This window comes from Pongo pygmaeus, chromosome 13 (assembly GCF_028885625.2).
Source record: "Pongo pygmaeus isolate AG05252 chromosome 13, NHGRI_mPonPyg2-v2.0_pri, whole genome shotgun sequence".
In the NCBI taxonomy this organism is placed as follows: Eukaryota; Metazoa; Chordata; class Mammalia; order Primates; family Hominidae; genus Pongo; species Pongo pygmaeus.
Window position 1 is genome coordinate 125,199,225 of NC_072386.2, and position 22,787 is coordinate 125,222,011.

General features: G+C 55.0%; 1 long non-coding RNA gene across 1 annotated transcript in view; it reads left to right on the forward strand.

Moving 5' to 3' along the window:
* The first annotated feature begins 2,840 nt into the window (after positions 1-2,840).
* Positions 2,841-22,787, forward strand: part of LOC134737978 (uncharacterized) — a 61,265-nt gene continuing 41,318 nt past the window's right edge. The window contains exon 1 of the long non-coding RNA XR_010123455.1: positions 2,841-2,947. This is a non-coding gene — a long non-coding RNA (uncharacterized LOC134737978). The remainder of the gene's footprint in view (positions 2,948-22,787) is intronic.

Here is a 22,787-nt window from a genome sequence, read left to right on the forward strand (position 1 = left end):
TGGGAACAACGACCCCCGCTCTGTGCACCTCACTGGCGGTAACGAGCATGAAGTGTGAGGGTGGACTCTGCAAGGTGGAAGCCATGTCCCTGCAGGTCGCGTCTGTGCTGCCTGCCCTGCTGAGGGACGGGAACAGCAGCATAGCCTTCAGTACCACGTACCTTGTTTGTCAAAACTGGACCTGCCATGGCACGGCGGCCCTTCTCCTGGGGAAACACACTATGCCCCAGGAGGTGTGTGGACAAACACCTTCACAGCACTGATGCTGAGACAGCCAGAGCCCAGAAACGCCCAGCCGCCCCCAGTAGGAAAATGAGTAAGTAAATTGGGGTAATTGGAGATTGTGATGTCTCTTTTGCTGAAGACCACCTGGCTGGATTTGCTGGGGTGGGACCCAGACTAGGACTTTTTCATACACACAAAACGGGCTGTGCCAGGTGGCCTTCTCCAGGGCACGGTGGGTGGGGGAGTCTCAGGCTGCCACGTGCCTGGCAGGCTTGGGACGAGGTGAAGGGAGGTACTTGCTGGCGAGTGTTCGTGGGGACGCTGGGACCCCATTCGGGCCAGGTCAATCACATGGGGAGATACAGTATCGACAGTAAAGGATCTTTAGATATGTAAACACACAGAAAAATGGCCAGTGTAATGTGCAGAAAATGCTAAACAACAGAATGCAATAATACAAAGTTCCAAAGCAGGCAACCCTAAACTCCATGTTCTTAGGGATGAACACAGAGGGGAGGAAGCTGGCTGGGCTCAGTGGCTCACACCTGTAATCCCAGCACTTTGGGAGGCCGAGGTGGGTGGATCACCTCAGGTCAGGAGTTCGAGACCTGCCTGGCCAACATGGTGAAACCCTGTCTCTACTAAAAATCCAAAAATTAGCCGGGCTTGGTGGTGCATGCCTATAATCCCAGCTATTCAGGAGGCCGAGGCAGGAGAATCACTTGAAACCAGGAGGTGGAGGTTGCAGCCAGGAGGTGGAAGTTGCAGTGAGCCAAGATCGTATTCCAGCTTGGGCAACAGAACGAGACTCTGTCTCAAAAAAAAAAAAAGAGGAGGAAGCTGTGAAGACAAGCAAGGGAGTTGTTAGCATGCAGCTAAGTGGGGTGCTTGCTCTGGGGAGAAGGTGCCACTGCCAGTCTGTGTCCTGACTACCATCATCCTTGCCCCTGGGGAGGATGTGGCTGGCTGCCCATTGGGTATTGCTGGGACCAGATGCTGGGTTAGCGCCATGTTCCCCAACACCCCCTCTCACTGAGCAGAGCCAGGCAGCTCAGGTCAGGCAGATGGAGTGGGCAGAAGCACACGCGTCACTTTGCTCCCTGGCCCATAAAAGCCTCCTGTGCCACCCCCGTGCCCTCTGTCCTTCCTTCACTAACTGGATGTTGGGTGGACACTGATGCCCAGAGTGACTTTGAGAAACCCTGTGTGGCAGATGGCAGAGCATCTATCAGCTCAGGCCCCTGAACCTGGCCTAGAATCCCGTGCTACCTGCCCCTTGCCAATTGGACTTTATCTAAGCAAGAAGCAAAATTTCCTTTTCTCTCTCTCTTTCTTTTCTTTCCTTCCTTTTCTTTCTTTCTTTTGTTTCCTTCTCTTCTTTTTCTCTCTCTTTTTCTTTCTTTCTTTTTTCCTTCTCTCTTTCTTTTCTTTCTTTTTTCCTTCCTTCTCTCTCTTTTCTCTTTTCTTCTTTTCTATTCTTTCTTGAGACAGCGTCTGACTCTGTCACCCCGGCTTGATTGCAGTGGTGGGATCACAGCTCACTGCAGCTTTGACCTCCCCAAGCTCAGGTAATCCTCCTGCCTCAGTCTGCTGAGTAGTCAGGACTACAGGCATATGCCATCATGCCTGGCTAATGTTTCTGTTTTTTGTAGAGATGGGGTTTTGCCACGTTGCCCAGGCTGGTCTCGAACTCCTGGGATCAAATGATCCACCTGCCTCAGCCTCCCAAAGTGCTGGGATTATAGGCAGGAGGCACTGTGCCTGGCATTTATTTCCTTAAACCACTGAGAACTGGGGTCCATATGTGACAGCGGGAGTCGGCAAACTGTGACCCAGGCCACATGTGGCCTGCTGCCTGCTTTGTGCGGCCCTAAGATCTTGCATCTTTCAAGGTGTACCTTTCCACTGGGCACCTACATGCCTGCATAATAATTTCAATTTGCCCCGTGGCTCCTACGGCTTAAAACACTGACTACCTGGTACTTTAGGAGAAGGCTTTCTGTGTCTGGCATGGCTGCCTTAGGTCGGGGTCCCTTGGAAGCAGCCTCTGAGAGGATACCTGAGTGTGAGTAGTTTATTTGTGGGGGTGATCCCAAGAAGCTCTGATACGGAAGTGAGGTACGTGATCAAGCTGGCCACCACTGTGAGAAATTGGGGTGCAGTCCCCAGGGGACCTCTGGATGACAGTGGTGAACCCCCCTGAGTGTTCCGTCTGAGGGAGAGGAAGCTGGGGCATTTCTCCCCACTCCTGTCCCTCGCCACGGAGGGACACCAGAGAAACTCTACATTAGAGGCTGCAGGTCAGGGAGGGCTGGGGGACGGGCAGCGTCAGCCACAGCTGCCTTTGCTGAGAACTTTGCTGAAACCCCTTCACTGGACAGATGAGAAACCAAGGCCAACGGGGGTAAAGCATCATGCTCCAGGCTGTGAAGACAGGAAGAGGCAGAGCCAGCCTGTGTCTAGGCCCCGCCGCTCCTGGGTAGGGGTCCTCCTGCTCTCCTACCTCACTGGATTTCCCAAGCTCAGCCTGGTGGGGTCTGGCAGAGGCTGGCGGGGCCTGGCAGGGGTTATGAGGTATGTCCGAGTCTCCTGGCAACGGGGATCGCACCCAGGCTGGCCCAGCGCCTTTGCCCCGCAAGCCAGGGAGCGGTGCCATTGCTCCGGGAAGTCGCCTGGCCTGAGACTTTCCTAAATTCTATCCAGACTCAGTGCCCAGAGGCTGGTGAGTCCTAGGTGCCCGGGCCAGGCCTTCAGATGTGGATTTTCCATGGAAGGCAGAGCTGGGCTGGCACTGCGGGTGTGCGCCTCACGCCTACACAGCACTCGGTTCTGGAATTGGCTCCTCAGCCTGTGATGCTGTGGGCTAAAGAGTTTATCCAGGGATAATAACCATGGGCTCATGAAATCACAGGATTCCTGGGGCTGGGTGGGACCATGGAGAGGGCTCTGTGGCCTCTTCCTTGTTGGATGGAGGGGGAGAGTGGCCCAGGCAGGGAAGGGCATGTCCAAGCCTTGAAGCCACTCGTGGTGGGACCCAGGGACCCAGACCGGGACTTTTTCACACACACACAACGGGCAGTGCCAGATGGCCTTCTCCAGGAAACGGTGGGTGAGGGAGTCTCAGGCTGCCACGTGCCTGGCGGGCTTGGGACAAAGTGGAGGGAGGTGCTTGCCGGCGAGTGTTCATGGGAACGCTGGGAAGAACCGCATGGTGGCTCTGTCCTACCTCGCAGGGTGCCTCTTCCTGGCCAGGACCAGGCTCTGCCCAGTGTGGGGGCCTTTTTTCTCCTGGTGTCTATGCCACGCTGCCTCTGCCACCTTACAGGAGGTTCCTTCCGTGATAACCTCTCTGCCAACTCATTACAAATAGTTTGTTTCTCTACAAAGAGCATCCGTGCTCATTGTGGACAATTCAAACAGTTGAGCCAGGTTCACTTGGGAGGGAAAATCTCCCCAGGTCCGATGATCAGAGACAGAGACAGAGCTCTGCTGAAATGCCCCAGCCTGGAAATCCACGGTGAATGAACTCTGCGTGGCCCACGCTCCTCGCCATCTGTGTGTTTGTCCATCAGCAGTTTCAATGGTCACTACTTTCATGAGGATGTTGTTGCTCTTCAGGTGGAGAGATCTCAGCACCCTCCCAGCTGGGTCACTCACCCTCCCCTGCTCCATGCAGGCAGAGCTGAGAGCTGAGCCCACATCCCCACGGGCCCAGCCTTCTTGCTCCCCTTCTCCCTGCCCTGTGCCCTAGAGCATGGTCATGCCTGAGTTTCTGTACCACCAGTTAGCTGGAGAGGGAGAACCTCCAGATCTGGGTTTGAGCCCAAATCATAGGCCCCAGTCGGCTCTGCTGGAGTTCCCATCAGGCGGCATGGAACCACAGCCCTGATAGGAAGAAGCCGGGCACACTGACCGTCGGGGGCTCATCTCTCCTGTGCGGACCCCTTCCTCGGTGAGGAGGGACGGTGGGCAGGGCTGAATTTGGCAGTCCCCCATGTTCTAGGGCACCATATGGGTGCCCCACGCCACGAGCACAGCAAACCCTCTTTCCTCCAGTCTGCTGGTGAGGGACTTTTAGGGGATGCCCACTGATTTGTTAATACAGACAATGCTCCCTGAACCTTCTGAACTTGGCTTGTTACTTCTGAGGCTGGCTTCGCAGGTCAGGACTATAGATTCTGAACGAATGCCTTTTCTTATATTTTGATGCCGACTGACAAATGACCTCTGCAAAAGCAACCCAGCCCCTACCTCTACCAAGAGTAGGCAGGGACGTTCATTCCCACGTGCCCTCTGCATGGGCGCCTGCTCATTTCCTTCCTTCCTTCCTTCCTCTCTCTTTCTCTCTCTTTCTTTCACGGAGTCTTGCTCTGTTGCCTAGACTGGAGTCCAGTGGTGCGATCTCGGCTCACGACAACCTCTGCTTCCCAGGTTCAAGCAATTCTCCTGCCTCAGCCTCCTGAGTAGCTGGGATTACAGGCACGCACCACCACACCTGGCTAATTTTTGTATTTTTAGTAAAGACAGGGCTTCACCATGTTGGCCAGGCTGGTCTCAAACTCCTGACCTCAAGTGATCCACCCACCTCGGCCTCCCAAAGTGCTGGAATTACAGGCATAAGCCTTATCTCCTCCAGGACAGAGGATGCCCCTTCATGCTGGATGCCTCATGCCTTTAGGTATGTGAATACGACTGCAGTGGGTGGCGGTCACCTGGCTGCCTGGCCTTGCACAGCGTGACAGTGGACACAGAGGATGCAGCCTCACTCACGCGGGGCCCAGTGCAGCCGCCCCTGCTCAGGCAGTTCTCCTCTGAGCAGTTGCGTAAAAACCTGGCTTCCTTTGTCTGGTGGCTTCTCTGAGCCCTTTACAGAGAGTGCATGGAGGCGCTGGTGTCCGCATGTACCCACACGGAAGTGCTTCTGTCACTTCTGAGCTTCCACTGCTGAGAACTGGTGCCTCGGTTCCGCCCAGTGACGAGGGCGCTGGGAAATGTCCCTGTGGGCAGCTGCTTCCCACAGTGACTGTGCTTCGGAGGGAGTCAGAGCCTGATGGGCAGGCGGCCACCTCTGCCGAGCTCTGTCCTTGGGATCCTGCCCTGTTGCCCTGCCTGGGGGGATTTTAACCATCTGTGATCTCATCAGTGTTGTGCTGATTTTGTGATCAAACGATCAGAGTTTGGGGACGTCTGCTGTCTGCCTGCAGAAGCTCCACGTTGCATTTTTCATTCCAGTGTAAGTTGAGGGGCAGAGGAAAACTGCCAGTGCCAAGCCGTGATTTTCGTTAGCTCAGTGGGGGAGCAAGCTCCCTCGCTCCCCTACCAGCTGCCCCTTCTGCATTTCACCCAGTCGCCCGGGATCAGGGAAGCAGAAGGAGGGTGCTTGGACAGAGGCATCTTTCTGGTGGAAGCAGGAGGAAGTACCCTTGGAGGGGCTGATTCTGAGCATCCAGGTCACCCCCCTGCGCACCGCCTGTGCCGTGGCAGACGTTGCTAATTGGCCGCCAAGCCCAGAAGGAGTCTCAGACCCCTTCTTTACACAGTGCCCTTGGTGAAAATAAACGAAGACCACCCAAGCGAGAACAGGCAGAGGCTGACTCTAGCATGGGAGTCAGCCACTGTCACTTGTGTTTTAGCAGAGGCTCAAAGGCAGGCAGAGAAGTAGAAAAACCTGATACCATAGAGGACAAAAGGGAAGACTTCAGGTGAGCCCTGGTTGGAGGCTGTTGGTGTCGGGAAGCTGGAAGTGGTTGACTAGAAGCAGTGTCCTGTGCGATGGGCTAGGGATACGGATTTAGTTTTCTCTGGTTGGTCCTAAGTTGGAAGGAAGGAAAACGTTAGGAAACGTATCAGTTATTCACCAAGTCCAGGCCACTTTGGGCAGATTGTTACAGGAGTTACTGTTTCGCTTCCTGGACTGTTTGCAAGAGACGGTGGTCTGACCTTCTCTGCAAGGCTGACTTATGGGTGGCAGGTGGCTTCCTGGGCTGATTGCAGTGGGTAATGCCTTGTATCCTGGGTGCGTTGTTGTAGATTGTGGGTCAGAGTCCTGTTTTTGTATGCGATCTGGCTGTTGCTGACTTGTATACACAACCTCTCAGCTGGCTGGGAGGGGCACTACCCCTGGGTTGCAGGGGGCTTCCGAGATGAAGCCTATTTACCATTCCTCCTAGAAGAAGCACATCTCCCTCAGTGCATGGCGCCACACTGGCTCCAGAATCATTCCAAGAGATGAAACCTGTTTTCCATTCCTCCTAGAAGGAGCACATCTCCCTCCTTGCATGGGGCCACACTCGCTCCGGGATGATTCCAGATCGTACTGGAACACCTGCTTCATTTCTCACCCTGAGGTGGATGCAGGAAGGAGAGAAAGACACCAGTACGGAGCCCTGCTTTGGATGAGCTGATCATGCAGGTGGAAAGAAAGGACCCAGCTCCTGCTGCAAGGAACCACCCTCCCCAGTGTGGCTGTCCCCAGAGGAAAGGGGCTGAGCGGGGAACATCCCCTGGGAGGGTCACAGGGCCTTGTGATGAGAAGAGCTCAGCCTCTGGAGCCACCAACTTGGGTTCAAATCCAAACTCCACTGCCCGGGGTCAGGTCCCCTCCAGGAGCCTGGGTCCTTGTGAGTCAGGGTGGTTGGGGTGATGTCACCATGTCACACAGTTTGGGAAGGTTGAAGAGGGTCAATGATGCAAAGCGCCAGCATGTGGTAGATGCTGGAGTCAGCCCCTTACTACTGGTGGCCATTTCTTCTAGGGGCTTCAGTGCTTTGTCTGTGACAGGGAGGAGAGGTCTGCTGGTGCATATAGGGATGCCCAACACCCCCGGGAGGGAGGGGCTCCTTCCTTCCGGGTTCCAGGGGGACAATAGAAGTTGCAGATGGCTGAGCCTGCACCATAGCAGGTATACAATGAGGCGGACGCTCTGAAGTCAACTCTGACACGATTACATCCCATATTTAGAAGAGACAGGCAGTGGGACCTGAGCATCAACCTCCTGAGAATCAGCAGAGGATTCTGGGTTCCACTTGTGTGTGTGGAGGACGGGCCTCTGTTCCGGCACAGAGGCTTCCCTTCTGCATGAGTGTCTTGATAGACCTCAGCCTGTGTCCAAACCTTCACTGCTCTGCCTGGGACCCTGGGCAAGTTATTGGCACTTCAGAGCCTTCCATGTGCACAATCCCGGTGATCAGGTTGGTTCGTTGGGAGGAATCTGTGAGATACAGGGTGGAGAGCATTTAGCTGGGGATCTGGCCAGAGTAACTGCTCAATAAGGATACCCAAGAATAGGCCGGGTGCGGCGGCTCACACCTGTCATCTCAGCACTTTGGGAGGCCAAGGCAGGCAGATCACTTGAGGTCAGGAGTTCAAGACCAGCCTGGCCAACGTGGTGAAACCCCGTTTCTACTAAAAATACAAAAATTAGCCGGGTGTGGTGGCAGGTGCCTGTAATCCCAGCTACTTGGGAGGCAGAGGCATGAGAATCGCTTAAACCCAGGAGGTGGAGGTTACAGTGAGCCGAGATGGCACCACTGCACTCCAGCCTGGGCGACAGAGGGACTCTGTCTCTAAAAAAAAAAAAAAAAAAGATACCCAAGAATAACAAAAAGAGAGAGGCGGGGATGGAGTATTCTGTTATTGTGTCTCTGTGTGTGCCACACCGTCCTGTCTTGTGCTGTGTGCCTCTGGGTGTTGGGGGCTCTGCCACTTCCTCTCACCTGAGAGCTCACTGGAGGAACCTTCCAGCAGAGCACGTGGGCCACGTCGCTTCCTCTTATCAGAGGAAACTGCAGAAACAGCAACAGCCTCTTTGCCCTGTTCCTGGGGCGTGACCTGCTCCGTGAATTTGGTGCCTGACTCTCCTGTCTTTCTTTTCTCGTCGGCGTGCTCGCAATCCTGGGTCTGGATTCTCTCTGTGGACGAAGAAGGGGCACCATCATAATCTGAGCTAGAAGCAGAATCCATCTGTGGTGAGAAATCGACTCCTGGGACAGCCGGGGGGAGTGGCCATCACCAGGGCTGTCTTTTATTGAGCTCAGAGCCTTTTGGATGGGGGCACATCACAAAGTCATTTCCGTGTATGAATGGCCTACTAGGTGCCGGGTGCAGCGCGTCTGCCACCTCTCTGAAAGGAGAGTTTGTTTGTTTTCTATTTTATAGATGAGGGGACTGCGGAGTCAGGGGTAAAATGATTTGCTGTGTTTTGAACCCACGTCTGACCCCAGGGCCACTGTAACTCCTCCAGTACCCCGACCACTTCTTCCTGCCTCCGCCTGCCTCTCAGGCCCTCTGGCCACCGTGCAGGAGGTGCTGGGTAAGTATTTGTCACCTGATTGTCAGAGGACAAGCCATTGCTAACTCGGATGAAATTCTGCCCAAGTCCTGACAGGAAAATGGGCTACGGGCTCGAGATGTCGGACTTGCATTTTCTTGGCAGCTGATGGAGGTGCCCCTCGCCTGGTCCTTGCCTGGGCTACCCCTGGAGGTCTTGACCCATGAGGTTGGGAGGTCAGAGGAGGAATGGACCCTACCCTAAGCACCAGGCCGGATCAGAGAAGAGGAGGCCTCCAGCTAAAGCCTGCATGACCCGCAAGAAGAGGAGGCCTCCAGCTAAAGCCTGATCTGCCTCTGAAGAATTTTCAACATGAGCGTTAAGAAACAGTCCATATGGTTCAGAAAAGCCTGCTCACGCCCTTCCCAGCATCTGCTGCTGATTAAGGATCAGTGAGTTCACCCCGGTGCCCTGAGCACTGTTGGTTTGCGTGTTCTCTACATGGACAGCTGGGATTAAAGCGAGCTCCAGGGTTTTGTGCAATCCTTTAAGATAAGGAGTCCATTTGGGCTTTTGAGCAGATTGCTCCATGCAGCTGAAGTACTCCCGAGAGTCCGGAGTCAGAGCGGAGCCCACACCTCCTGGGTGGGGAGCTTGCAGGGAACTCGGAGCCAGCGAGGACGGCATTCCATTCATTAGTCCATTCATTCCCTTAGCCAGGTTCTTGCTCTGGGCTGGGTGCCCTGCACAGTGCTGAGGATACAGCGGGGAAAAAACCAAAACAGAACAAATCCAACCCAACCTGCTCCGGCCCCAACAAGCTAACAACGTGGAGGTGTTAGCCAAGTGACCTGAGAACCAAGAGTGTAACGTGGGCGGTGCCGAGAGGGCGGGCACTCAGTTCTGCGGGGGCCAGAGTTGCCTTGGAGGTCAGAGAGGACTTCCTGGAGGAAGCGGCATCTGAGTCAAGATTTTGAGGGATGAGTAAGAGTTAGTGAGGTGGAGAGCTGGGGCCGTAGCCTCCGAGACAGAGAAGACAGGCTGTGCTCTGTGGCAGGAGGGAGTGGGGCCAGCGCCTGGGTTCTGCACAGGCCAGGGAGTTGGTGACCCAGGACAGCGGGGAGGAGGTGGGGCTGGGGGCAGGGCCGCATGGTGGACGCACCAAGGGGATTTCGACAATGACCACCCCCCTCTGCCCTAGAAGGAGAGCTGTGAGCCAGGCTGCAGTAATGTCCCGGGGCCAGTTGTGGAGTTAACCCTTTAGTCCCTTTGAGACCCCGGCGTTTGGGGGATGGGGGTGGGGAAGTGACTGCGTACTGACCCTGACTTGTAACGCAGTATTTCAATATCTGAAACCCTGGCCCAGCGGTCCTGGCGACCCAGCTGCGTTGGAACCCTAGGGAGCAATGGCAGAATTCTAAGTGTGAGTGGAGAGTGTGGGGTGAGATGAGGGTGGGGCAGGGACGTCACCAGATGCCACTAGATTAAGCTCCCCTGGCTGCAGGGTGAGGACAGAGCACACACCACCAGGTCAGAGGCTCCCGCCATCCTGTGGATGAGAGAAGGCGCTGGGTGCTGGGATCAGGGTGACAGGGGGAAGACGGACCCAGGGAGCGGCGTCCTGGCAGTGCCCCGGGAGGGGCTGCCCTTGCCTTTGCCTGGTGAAGTCCCCTTTGAAGCCTCTTTCCAGGCACCCCGTTTGTTGAGCCTTGCCCTGGATTTTCACTTCTTAACAAAGTCTAGTTAGCAGCTGCCTTCAGACAGGCTGGGTGGGGCTTGGCCGCTGCGCCTGCAGTGTCTGCCACGGTCGCATCTGTGGTTCATTCTGGAAAACCATCAGCCGGAGCCACCTGCACGTTCCTTCTGTTTTTCAGACGCGACTAACACTGCCCTTGTCAGGACCGCCCTTGTTGGGACAGCCTGCAGGGTCCTTAGTCTCAGGTGGCTTCCCTGCAAAGCAGACCCCGAGACAAGGGTCTGGGCACAAGTGGCTGTTCTGGAGGGGAGTCTAGGATTTGCTGTGAGGCACAGGGGGAAGCAGGATGGGAAGCAGAGGGCCCGCAAAGCAACTCAGCCTGCTGGGGACCCTCCGAGAACAGAGGCCCATGATGTGCCGAGTGGTCCTGCTAGGGTGGTGGTTGGTGCTGGGGTGGTGGATGGCACTGGGGTGGTGGATGGCGCTGGGGTGGTGGATGGCACTGGGGTGGTGGATGGCGCTGGGGTGGTGGATGGTGCTGGGGTGGTGGATGGCCCTGGGATGGTGGTTGGCACTGGGATGGTGGACGGCGCTGGGGTGGTGGATGGCGCTGGGGTGGTGGATGGCACTGGGGTGGTGGATGGCGCTGGGGTGGCGAATGGTGCGGGGGTGGTGGATGGTGCTGGGGTGGTGGTTGGCGCTAGGGTGGTGGATGGTGCTGGGATGGTGAATGGCACTGGGGTGGTGGATGGCACTGGGATGGTGGTTGGCGCTGGGGTGGTGGATGGCGCTGGGATGGTAAATGGCGCTGGAGTACTCAGCTACTGTTCCCATCCCCAACTGTTCTGGGGGTCCTTCAGGGGCTCTGGCACTCCAGCATTTCAGTCTCCCTCATTCACAGACTCAGCAGCCCCCTGTGGCCAGGGAAACCCTTCCAGGAAGGAAAAGGGAAGTGGGGATGCTCTCTGGGGAGTGCCTGCAAGTCATCTGGGGTGGATGGGGGGTGGGTGGGGGTTTGGGCCGGGCACTGATGCTGGCTGCTGGAGTCCACCCCTGCGTTTGTCCAAGTCCCCCGAAGCCCCTGCCAAGTCCATTCTGATTTGTCCTTGATTCTTCAGGGTGGTGGCTAATAGCATTCCTCCCCAAACTCTTAAATCAGGAGAGCTTGTGAGTCCCGCTGCAGCCCCTGTGGCCCTCAGGCCTTCCAGCGTCGCACCTGAGATCACCACCTCCCCCTCCATCCCGCGCCGGTGTCTCTTCCTGGACCGGCACTTCCGGCCCGAGGTTGTTGCCGTGGAGTGATGGAGGCCTCCCTCCTTGAGGGCTGGCTTTGCCCTGGCCAGGCCTGGCTGCCAGGCTTGTCCGTTACTGTTACCCTGCTGGCACCAAGTGGGGCCTGGAATCCAGGTCCCTGCTCCCTGACGTAGCAGTGACCACAGCTCCTCCTGGTAGGCAAGGGAGGGTTTGCTTTCTTCACTTCCTGTGTGACCAGCTAACAGTTGCAGCGTTAGGTCAGCGGGGTCCTCACTACTGTCCCTGAAGGAAGCGCCCCACACCGGGCACCAGGACCTCTCACCCTACAGAGAAGCATCCCTCCTGCCTCCACACTTTGGTTCCCGGCCCATGTCTTCTGGTTACTGGGGACACAGCACTGTGTAATCCGTGGGTTCAAACATATATCATATCCCGAAGGGTGATGTTTCAAAATATATACATTGTACCTGTTGTCTTTTCTTATTTATTAATTTAATTTATTTGTTTAAGGGTGATGTTTCAAAATATATGCAATGTACCTTTTTTCTTTTCTTATTTATTTATTTTTGAGACAGAGTCTCGCTTTGTCGCCCAGGCTGGAGTGCAATGGCGTGATTTCAGCACACGGCAACCTCCGCCTCCTGGGTTCAAGCGATTCTCCTGCCTCAGCCTCCCTAGTAGCTGGGATTACAGCACTTGACATCACACCTGGCTAATTTTTGTGTTTTTTGTGGAGAAGGGGTTTCATGTTGGCCAGGCTGGCCTCGAACTTCTGACCTCAAGTGATCTGCCCACCTTTGTCTCCCTAAGTGCTGGGATTATAGGTGTAAGCCACCGTGCCCGGCTCTATTTTATTTTTATTGAGGTGAAATACACATAACCTACAATCCCCCACTTTAAAATATGCAATCAGTATATTTACCAGGTACAGCCGCCACCTCTCTCTCATTTTAAAACTTTTTGCACTCCAAAGGAGCGTTCTTTACCCATTAAACAGTCCCTCCCCAGCCCCTGGCAACCACGAGTCTCCTTTCTGTCTGTATGATTTGCTTTTTCCTATTCTAGTTCATACAAATAGGATCGTATAGTATGAGTCTTTGGGATCTGACGTCTTCCCTGAGCCCATGTCTTTCGGGTCTCCGTTGCAGCATGCATCTGAGCTTCGCTCCTTCCTGTGGTAGAATCACACTCCACTGTGCAGATGGGCCGGTTTTGTTTCTCCATCACCGTTGCTGGACCTTTGGGTGGCTCCCATCTTTGGGCCACAGCATTCTGTATCTCGGCGCAGAGGCCGCCCCCACCCGGAGCCTTTACTAAGGACTTTAAGGAGCCTTTCCTACTCTATCAGGCTGGCAGGTTCTGAGTGCCACGGTGCTCCTGGGTCACAATCCCTATGCCATCTCCCTCACAGTAGCTGGTCCCTTGTCAGAGGCAACCTCATGCAAGATGCCGTGTTGGCAAATGAGACGCTCTATGAGTCCTTGCAAGGTGCAAGTGGTGAGGCCACATGGAGAGGGCAGGTGAGCTGTGCCTGGGATGTGCGTCCACCCAGCGAGGAAGTGGCCTCCAGGGTGGCAGGGTCAGCTGGGTTCTGACATGTCACCGGTCATGAAGAGGTTGGTTGGTCTCCTTGAGAACTGAAGCCTTCCCTGGACAGCTCGAGTGGCTCTCTGCTCTGCTGGCACGCAGCATTGGCAGACGCGGGTGGCCTGGTCAAGAGGACCTCCCAGATGTGAGCCGTCCACGCTGCTGGGGCTGTGCGCTCGCTGTTACAGCTCTGGGTGGCAGGGAAGGCAGGCTGACTCACTGCTGACTCACGGGCCCAGCATCTGTCCTCCCAGCTACACTCATACCCATGAACCAGGAGGCCCCAGACAAACTTTCACACGCTTCCCAGTCCATCTGCATACCTCTTCCCCAGGACACCTTGTCTCCAACTTCCCAGTCTTGCCCTTCCGGGCCCCGACCATCCTTCCAGGCCACTGACCACTGCCCAGGACTCACAGCATATCCAAATCTCCATCCATGTTTCCCTCCATGCAACGTGGATGTCAGGCGTCCTGCTGGCAGTTCCGCCTTTCAGGGCCACTCCGAGAGAGTGGGGTTGACGTATGGTCGCTGCTATGGCCTGGGACGTGCACGAAATCACTGGGCGGCTGGAGTGTGTGTGGGGCGGTGGAAATACCATGTTAAGAGAACATGAAATGTGTGTGGAAAATAAAGGCAGAGGGCCTGCCTGAGTGTGAGCGTACAATCGCCTGAACTACCATGTGGTTTTGCCATTTATTGAATAGTGTAAACCCACAACTATTTTTTTACTGTTTGGTAATGCTTTTCAAATTTTGCAATAAACCCATTCAGCAGCAACAGGCAGAAAAAAAAAAAGTCATGCTTAATAACAACATTAAATTTTTATTTCTCTTTCCCGAGGAAGTTGATGATGAACTCATATATAAACTTAGTGTTGTCATTAACCATCCAATATGGGGGCTGCAGTGACACACGAGAACCGGAGGAGTGAGTCAGTCCTTCAAGCTGTCACTTTAAGAGGACTGGCTGAGGACAAAGACGGCTGAGGAGCCCTAATACAGGACTCTGTGGAGCCTGCCGCTTTATTCAGATGAAATGTCTGCTCCTCTAAATGAATTTTGCTTGCTTTTTATTCACATTTTCTTGTGCATGGATTCTCAGAACTTTGCAAACCATTCATTGATGCCTGTTTAGCTTGGCTCATCAGATGTGTCAAGCAGGAAGTCAGTTAAATTAGGTCCAATAATGCTTTGATTTTTTTTTTTTTCCTATCCAGTTGCAGGAATCTAAGTGAAGCATCTGGAAGTTTGTTTTATCACATATGAAACATCTGACGCACAGTCAATACTGCTGCAAATTCAGCAAGAAAATGTCAACATTGGCATTTTATTTGTTTTGATGATGGTGACAGGGAGATGAATTTTAGAGGACCGTGGCACCATAGTAAAGATACAGTGTTCTGACTCAATTAAGAAGCCCATTATTGGGAACTGGTTGTGGTGTACAAAACTCCTCATTGCATTTAAACAAGCTTGATATTCAACCAGTACAAACAGAGGGTGTAGCTGTCAAAGTGTGCACATATTTTTATATACACACAGAGTAGCTGAACTGTAGTTTGGTTTGTGTCAGAGTGATGCGTTCAGGAAAAACCTTTCCCCGTGGAAGCATGAACTTTCTTTTTGATTGAGCCGTTGAAGAATTACCTTGTAATTCAACATGGCGGTATTGAACATTTTTGAAAATGAGTCTCCAGGCCAGGCGCAGTGGCTCACGACTATAATCCCAGCACTACGTGTGAGAGGCCAAGGTGGGCGGATTGCTTGAGGACAGGGGTTCCAGACCAGCCTGGCCAACATGGTGAAACCCCGTGTCTACTAAAAATACAAAAATTATCCGGGCGTGGTGGCTGAGTGATCTGAGATCACGCCACTGCACTCCAGCCTGGGTGACAGAGCGAGACTCTGTCTCAAAAGAAAAAAAAAAAAGAAAAGAAAAGAACATGAGTCTCTAAATTTGGTTGCATTTTATTTAAAACCATTTGGAGGTTTTAAGTCAAGCGATTTGACAGACAGTGTCAAAACACTTGAGCTTTTGCATCTTTTTCTGCAAAGGCGAGTACACTGAGGCTTATCCCTATGAAAGCAAGGAGGAAGCAGAACAAATTTAACTGCAGGCCCAGCGGGTGTGCAACGTTCAGTTTCAAAACTGAATAACTGTGCTCTGGAAAATCTTTACTTGTGGGAAGAATGGTTTGTTGGTGCTTTTATGTTAAGTGGATACATTTATATTCTGAACTAAGCAGAACAAAATTGAGAAGGTCATTCAAAAGAATCCTATATAGAGACGGCCTATTTGAATTTTGTTTCACAAATATATTTGTTGAAGAAGGGCACACTAAATACAACACCTGTGAGAATATTTGGCATGAAATATTTACACATTTAAGCAAAACAAAACCAAAACAAAAATGAAACAAACCAAAAGTCCCCAAACAGACCAACCTGGGGTTGTCAATATTCCGTACTCAGCAGAAATGGCTGGGTCCATCAGGTTTGAGCTCAGCATCTGGTGAGAATGTATTTTTCTCAAATAAAAATGCTATTTTATCTCCAGAGAACTGGCTCTGGGGGGGGGGGCATCAAAAAATTCAAATTAATTAACATAAACTGAATGATTTGTCAGGAATTTCATGAAAAAAATATGCCATATTGAAAAAAACACCAGTGACAAGTATTGGAGACCAGTGGCTGAGATACTGATGGGAATGCATGGTTATGTACCAAAAATAATTTGTATAAAGATGTTATTTTATGTTGCATTAGTATACACAGATATATTTTCATATTTGTAGAAAGCATTATTTATTATGTATGTATGTATGTATGTATGTATGTATGTCTTTATTTATTTTTTTGGAGATGGAGTCTCACTCTGTCACCCAGGCTGGAGTGCAGTGGTGCGATCTCAGCTCACTGCAAGCTTCGCCTTCCGGGTTCACGCCATTCTCCTGCCTCAGCCTCTCGAGTAGCTGGGAATACAGGCACCCACCACCACGCCCGGCTAATTTTTTTGTATTTTTAGTAGAGACGGGTTTTCACCGTGTTAGCGAGGCTGGTCTTGATCTCCTGACCTCGTGATCCGCCTGTCTCGGCCTCCCAAAGTGCTGGGATTACAGGTGTGAGCCACCACGCCCAGCCGTATGTGTTTATTTTTGAGATGGAATTTCGCTCTTGTTTCCCAGGCTGGAGTGCAATGGCGCGATCTCGGCTCACTGCAAGCTCTGCTTCCCAGTTTCAAGTGATTCTCCTGCCTCAGCCTCCCGAGTAGCTGGGATTACAGGTGCCCGCCACCATGCCTGGGTAATTTTTGTATTTTTAGTAGAGATGGGGTTTCACATGTTGGCCAGGCTGGTCTCAGACTCCTGACCTCAGGTGATCCATCTGCCTCGGCCTCCCAAAGTGCTGGGATTACAGGTGTGAGTCACCGTGCCTGGCCGCATTGTATTTTTGAAAGTAGTTTAGAACTACAGTTGACCCTTGAACAACACGGGTTTGACCTGCATGGGTCCATTTACATGTGGATTTTCTTCCACCTCTGCCACTCCTGACTCAACAAGACCAACCCCCTTTCCTCCTTCTCCTCCTCCTCAACCCACTCAACATGAAGACGATGAGGATGAAAACCTTTATGAGGATCCACTTCCATTTAATGAATAGTAAATAAATTTTCTCTTCCTTATGATTTTCTTTTTTGTTATTTTTTATTTTTTTATTGAGACGGAGTTTCACTCTTGTCTCCCAGGCTGGACTGCAATGGTGTGAACTCAGCTCACCGCAACCTCTGCCTCCCGGGTTCAAGTGATTCTCCTGGCTCAGCCTCCCGAGTAGCTGGGATTACTGGCATGTCTACCACGCCCAGCTAATTTCTTGTATTTTTAGTAGAGACGGGGTTTCTCCGTGTTGGTCAGGCTGGTTTCGAACTCCCGACCTCAGGTGATCCGCCTGCCTCGGCCTCCCAAAGTGTTGGGATTACAGGCCTGAGCCACCGTCCCCAGCACGATTTTTGTAATCACATTCTTTTCTCTAGCTTACTTTATTGTAAGAATAAAGTATAGATACATATACAAAATATGTGTTAATTGACTGTTATCAGTAAGACTTGTCAACAGTAGGCTATTAGCAGTTAATGTTTTGGGAAACTCCGTCTCTACTAAAAATACAAAAATTACCTGGGCGTGGTGGTAGGCGTCCGTAATCCCAGCTACTCAGGAGGCTGAGGCAGGAGAATCGCTTGAACCCAGGAGGTGGAGGTTGCAGTGAGCTGATGATCGCATCACTGCACTCCAGCCTGGGTGACAGAGCGAGAATCCATCGGAAAAAAAAAAATAATAAAAAGCTTTCTATGGATTTTCAATTGTAAGAAGGGTGGGTGCCCCGACCCCCTCGTGGTTCAAGGGCAGAGTGTCTTTTATGGAGCCACCATTTTCGTACACCCAGCGAGTCACTAAAATATGCATTCCCAGCCTTTATAAATTTAATGATTGCTGGTGCCCTGCCAGGAGAAATCCTAAGTGTTCTGGTTTTAGGGATGAATCACGCGGTCACCCCAGCTGGGGGCGAGGAGAGGGACGGCGCCTCTTTCTCTCTTATTTGTCTTTGGGCCCTTGCCCCTCCACTTGACCCTTTGCTTCTCTCTCCTTGTGCCCATCCCTAGACTGTCAGCCCCACGGGAAGAGGCGTCGCAGCCAGGACCTGCCAGCCCAGAGCCCGCTCACCGTGAGCGGTTGAATAAATCAACGCGTGCAGGGACAAACCTGTGCGCGCGAATGCTCAGCCTCGGGAAACCTGTGCGCGCTAACGCTCAGCCTGGGAAAACCTGTGCGCGCGAATGCTCAGCCTCGGGAAACCTGTGCGCGCGAATGCTCAGCCTCGGAAAACCTGTGCGCGCGAATGCTCAGCCTCGGAAAACCTGTGCGCGCGAATGCTCAGCTGCACTCTTGGCCTGGGACCTTCCTGCTCCCCTGGCGCCCCTGGTCTGCCCATCCTCCTCTGTCCTGATTCAGCTCAAACACGCCTTCTGGGGATCCCCCTGGCCCACCCAGGCCAGGCGGCCAGGCAGGGCATAGGCTCCAGAACTCAGCGTGGTTTTCAATCACAGTCGGGCTAAGTATATCAGGGCTGCGTGCAGGGCTCGGAGCGGGTGGGGTGTGTCCCTAGCGAAGGGCTCTTCTCCCACCCGCCCCCTCACCCCTGCTGAATCTCCCTCCCTACCCCTGTGGGGCAACTTGGGTGGGCCCGTGGGTCCTGGGGGCACTTCGGAGGTGTCAGGGCAGGCCTGTGGGGGTATCTAGGAGTCTAGTCCAATCTAAATCACAACTCCCCCTCTGCAGCTTCAGCCTTCAGCCCTCTTCTTCCTGCCAAGGCGAGGGGGCTGCTGGGAGGTTTTGGTCCTGCAGACTCCAGAGTCGCGGGGAGGAGGGGAGAGTATGTCTGCCCCAGGCCCCCCGCTCTGCTCCTGCACTGTGGCCTTCGGTTTCTCCGGGGGTAGGAGACGAGGTGAGAGGAAGGGCGGGGCTGGGGGCTGTCCATGCTTCTCTACTGCTGCTGGCAACCTCCTTAGGAGGACGGCTCTGTGCATGGGGTGGAGGTGGGGGTGTCTGTGACTTCTTCCCCAACCTGCCCTCAGGACTGCCCCTGCCCTCCACCCTCGAGCTGGGGGTCCCGATACTCCCGTCACATCCGTTCCTGTCACACCCTCTCTCTAGCTTCTCTTTGCAGGGCTGCCCTTGTGAGTGGGGTCCTTGAAGACCCTGGGGGTGGGGGGACAAGCCATGTGGCTGGGAACTGCCATGGGCCTCTGGGCACAGAGCTCCTCCCTGTACGTACAGCCGGCAGCCCCCCAACCCCAGCTTCTCCCTTTCTGCCTCCCCCTGCCTCCCCCCTGCCTCTCCACTGCCTCAACGGCGGCCCTGCACCCTCTTTCCTCCTGCAAGGAGCAGACTCCGGCCCTCTCTCTGCACCCAGATGCAGTGGGGCCGGTGGAGGGGTGAGCTTAGGTCGTGGGGGACAGGGGGCCTGGTGGCTCCAGCTGGCCATGTGGCCCACTCTGAGTCCTGTTCGCTCACTGGAGGATGGGGGTGACAGCCGGGCCCGGCCCCTGGTGGAGTCTGAGTGCCAGCTGCGGCCCACAGGGCTTGGTGAAGGGGCCTTGGGGTGAGAGATGGGTACAGCGAGAGGCCACCAGGCCGTGTCCTCGCCCTCCTGCCCTCTGCCTTCGTTCTCTGTCTCATGTGGGGGCGTCCATGGATGAGCCCCCTTCCAGAACGGGCCAGGAGGACCATGAGCAGCGAGGCCACATGTCTGGGGAGCAGGCTTGGTGCCTCTCTATCGCTCAGGCCAGGAGCTCTCCCTGGATGCTGCTGCTGCTGCTGCAGCTGGGCCTGAGCCAGGGACGCCATCCTGGGGCCCAGGGGCAGGCTTGAGGTGGGGACGTGGCATCCGCAGCCCTGGCTGGCCTTGTTTGTGGGAGGCCTGGCCAGGGCTGACTCATCAGGAGCTGGGAGCCGAGCAGACCAGGCCCAGCTGTCTGGAGAGTCTGGGCTTATCCCTGTGGTGTGACGAAATCACGGTGCGGAAGCCTGGGAGGGGGCTGCACTCACAGCGGAAAAGCTGTTGTGGGCCGCAGGCTGGGCACCGAGGGGTGAGGCCCTGGCCGCCCCCATGTCCAACCCACGCTGCCTGTCTTAGGGTGGCCCACCACGCTCACTTGCCCGGGACTGAGGGGCTTCCCAGGACTCAAGCCTTTCAGCTCTAGGAGCGGTAGAGTTTTGGGCAAAACAAGATAGTTGTCACCCTAGTGGGGGCTGCATGGCTGGAGAACATTCGCTGGAGAACTCTTGATACAATGGCCTGGCATGGGGAAATTGAGGCTCACAGAAATTAAGACACAGGCCCAGGGTCCTGAAGCTCCTGGGACCAGCGCCTGGAGTTTTTGGAGTGTGGCCTGGCGCTGTTCCTGCTGAGAGCCACAGTGGCCTGGGGTGGCAATGGTGGCACAAGGCAATGAGCTCCACCCTCTCCACAATTAGTGGTGCTCCTTCCTGCTCAGCTGGAGGCAGCTTCCGGAACGCTCTGCTCCAGCACCCAGCCTGCATTCCAGATTTGGTGGGTTCTGTGGCAACTGGGCCAGACCAGGGTGTTTAGAGACCCTCATCCTTCAGGTCTACTGGCGCCCCATTCCTCTACACTGAGCAGCCAACGCCCAGCCTCACATCCTGGTCCTTTTCACACCCAGACACGTCTGTCGGCCCCTTTCCCCTATGCCTTCAGACAGGCGCTGATCCGACCTACCAGCTCATGCCAAGGAACCAGCTTCCTTCAACTGCCTTCCCTGCCTCGGTTTCCCATCACTGCAAGTGGGGAGAGGTACCTTTCACACTAGACTCTGTGAAGTTGCCATTCTCCAGACCCCACCAGCCAGTGCCCTGGGCTCCTCCTATGCCCGCCCACAATTGCCAGGAGCCTCAGCCCAGGCCTCACCCTGGCTGATCCGCTGTGCTAGGAAGGGCAGCCGGGCCCCCTGTCTGTATTCCCTGCCGAAACTTGGGCTGGGTCTCTCCTGCTCCTCCTATTGGGGGCAGAGGTTAATGAGCACAGACTCTAGAGACAGATAGTCTCGGGTTCAAATCCTGCCTCTGCTGTCCCCACATCAGTACAGCAGGAATACCACTGACTCCCTGCTGGGAAAATCCAGCAGCATCGGCCACTCACTGGCTGCCAGCACCAGAGTGCCCGTGGTGCATCAGGCATGGCTGGTTCCTCACTCACACGGCCTCCAGATAGCTGCAGGGAGACGGGGTCATTATATTCTCCATTTACACATGAGGAAACTGAGGACCAGGGAAGGGAGGTGAAGGCCAAGTTCCCCCAACCGGTGAGAAGGACCTTGTCTCCAGGTCTGTGAAAGGGGAAAGTTGTAACTGCCACTCAGGACTGGAGAAATGATGCTGCCTTCCCTCCAGGCATGCCTCCCACCCCTCCCAGGAAGCAATCCTATCTGCCCTTCCCTGCAGAGATTGCCACTGATTGGTTTTTTGTGATGACTGTATATATATTTTTTTTTTTGGAGACACTGTCCTCACTCTGTCGACCAGGCTGGAGTGCAGTGGCACAATCTCGGCTCACTGCAACCTCTGCCTCCTCAGTTCAAGCGATTCTCCTGCCTCAGCCTTTCAAGTAGCTGGGATTACAGGCACCCACCACCACGCCCGGCTAATTTTTGAATTTTTAGTGGAGATGGGTTTCACCATGTTGGCCAGGCTGGTCTTGAACTCTTGACCTCAGGTGATCTGCCTACCTTGGCCTCCCAAAGTGTTGGGATGACAGGCGTGAGCCACCACACCCAGCCAGTTTTGTTTTTTGTTGTGGTCTTCATTCCTAAATGATTTCATCTTTTCCAATTTGTGATGCACATAAATGCAGTCATGCATTTTAAAAAATTCTGTCCTGGGTCACAGTCCTTGTGCCACCTCTCTCACTGTAGCTTGTCCCTCGGCCAGAGGCAACCTCATTCAAGATGTTATGTTGGCAAATGAGATGCTCAGAGGGCATAGGTGGCCAGGCTGTGTGGATAGGGTGGGTGCGGGTCCCCTGTGTGGCCGGGCTGTGTGGATAGGGTGGGTGAGGATCCCCTGTGTGGCCGGGCTGTGTGGATAGGGTGGGTGAGGGTCCCCTGTGTGGCCGGGCTGTGTGGATAGGGAGGGTGCGGGTCCCCTGTGTGGCCGGGCTGTGTGGATAGGGTGGGTGAGGGTCCCCTGTGTGGCCGGGCTGTGTGGATAGGGTGGGTGCGGGTCCCCTGTGTGGCCGGGCTGTGTGGATAGGGAGGGTGCGGGTCCCCTGTGTGGCCGGGCTGTGTGGATAGGGAGGGTGCGGGTCCCCTGTGTGGCCGGGCTGTGTGGGTAGGGAGAGTGAGGGTCCCCTGTGTGGCCGGGCTGTGTGGGTAGGGAGGGTGAGGGTCCCCTGTGTGGCCGGGCTGTGTGGATAGGGAGGGTGCGGGTCCCCTGTGTGGCCGGGCTGTGTGGATAGGGAGGGTGCGGGTCCCCTGTGTGGCCGGGCTGTGTGGGTAGGGAGGGTGAGGGTCCCCTGTGTGGCCGGGCTGTGTGGGTAGGGAGGGTGCGGGTCCCCTGTGTGGCCGGGCTGTGTGGATAGGGAGGGTGCGGGTCCCCTGTGTGGCCGGGCTGTGTGGATAGGGAGGGTGCGGGTCCCCTGTGTGGCCGGGCTGTGTGGATAGGGAGGGTGCGGGTCCCCTGTGTGGCCGGGCTGTGTGGATAGGGAGGGTGCGGGTCCCCTGTGTGGCCGGGCTGTGTGGATAGGGAGGGTGCGGGTCCCCTGTGTGGCCGGGCTGTGTGGATAGGGAGGGTGCGGGTCCCCTGTGTGGCCGGGCTGTGTGGATAGGGTGGGTGCCGGTCCCCTGTGTGGCTGGGCTGTGTGGATAGGGTGGGTGCCGGTCCCCTGTGTGGCTGGGCTGTGTGGATAGGGTGGGTGCGGGTCCCCTGTGTGGCTGGGCTGTGTGGATGGGGTGGGTGAGGGTCCCCTGTGTGGCCAGGCCATGTGGATGGGGGGGGTGCGGGTCCCCTGTGTGGCCGGGCTGTGTGGATGGGGTGGGTGCCGGTCCCCTGTGTGGCTGGGCTGTGTGGATAGGGTGGGTGCCGGTCCCCTGTGGCCGGGCTGTGTGGATAGGGTGGGTGCCGGTCCCCTGTGTGGCTGGGCTGTGTGGATAGGGTGGGTGCGGGTCCCCTGTGTGGCTGGGCTG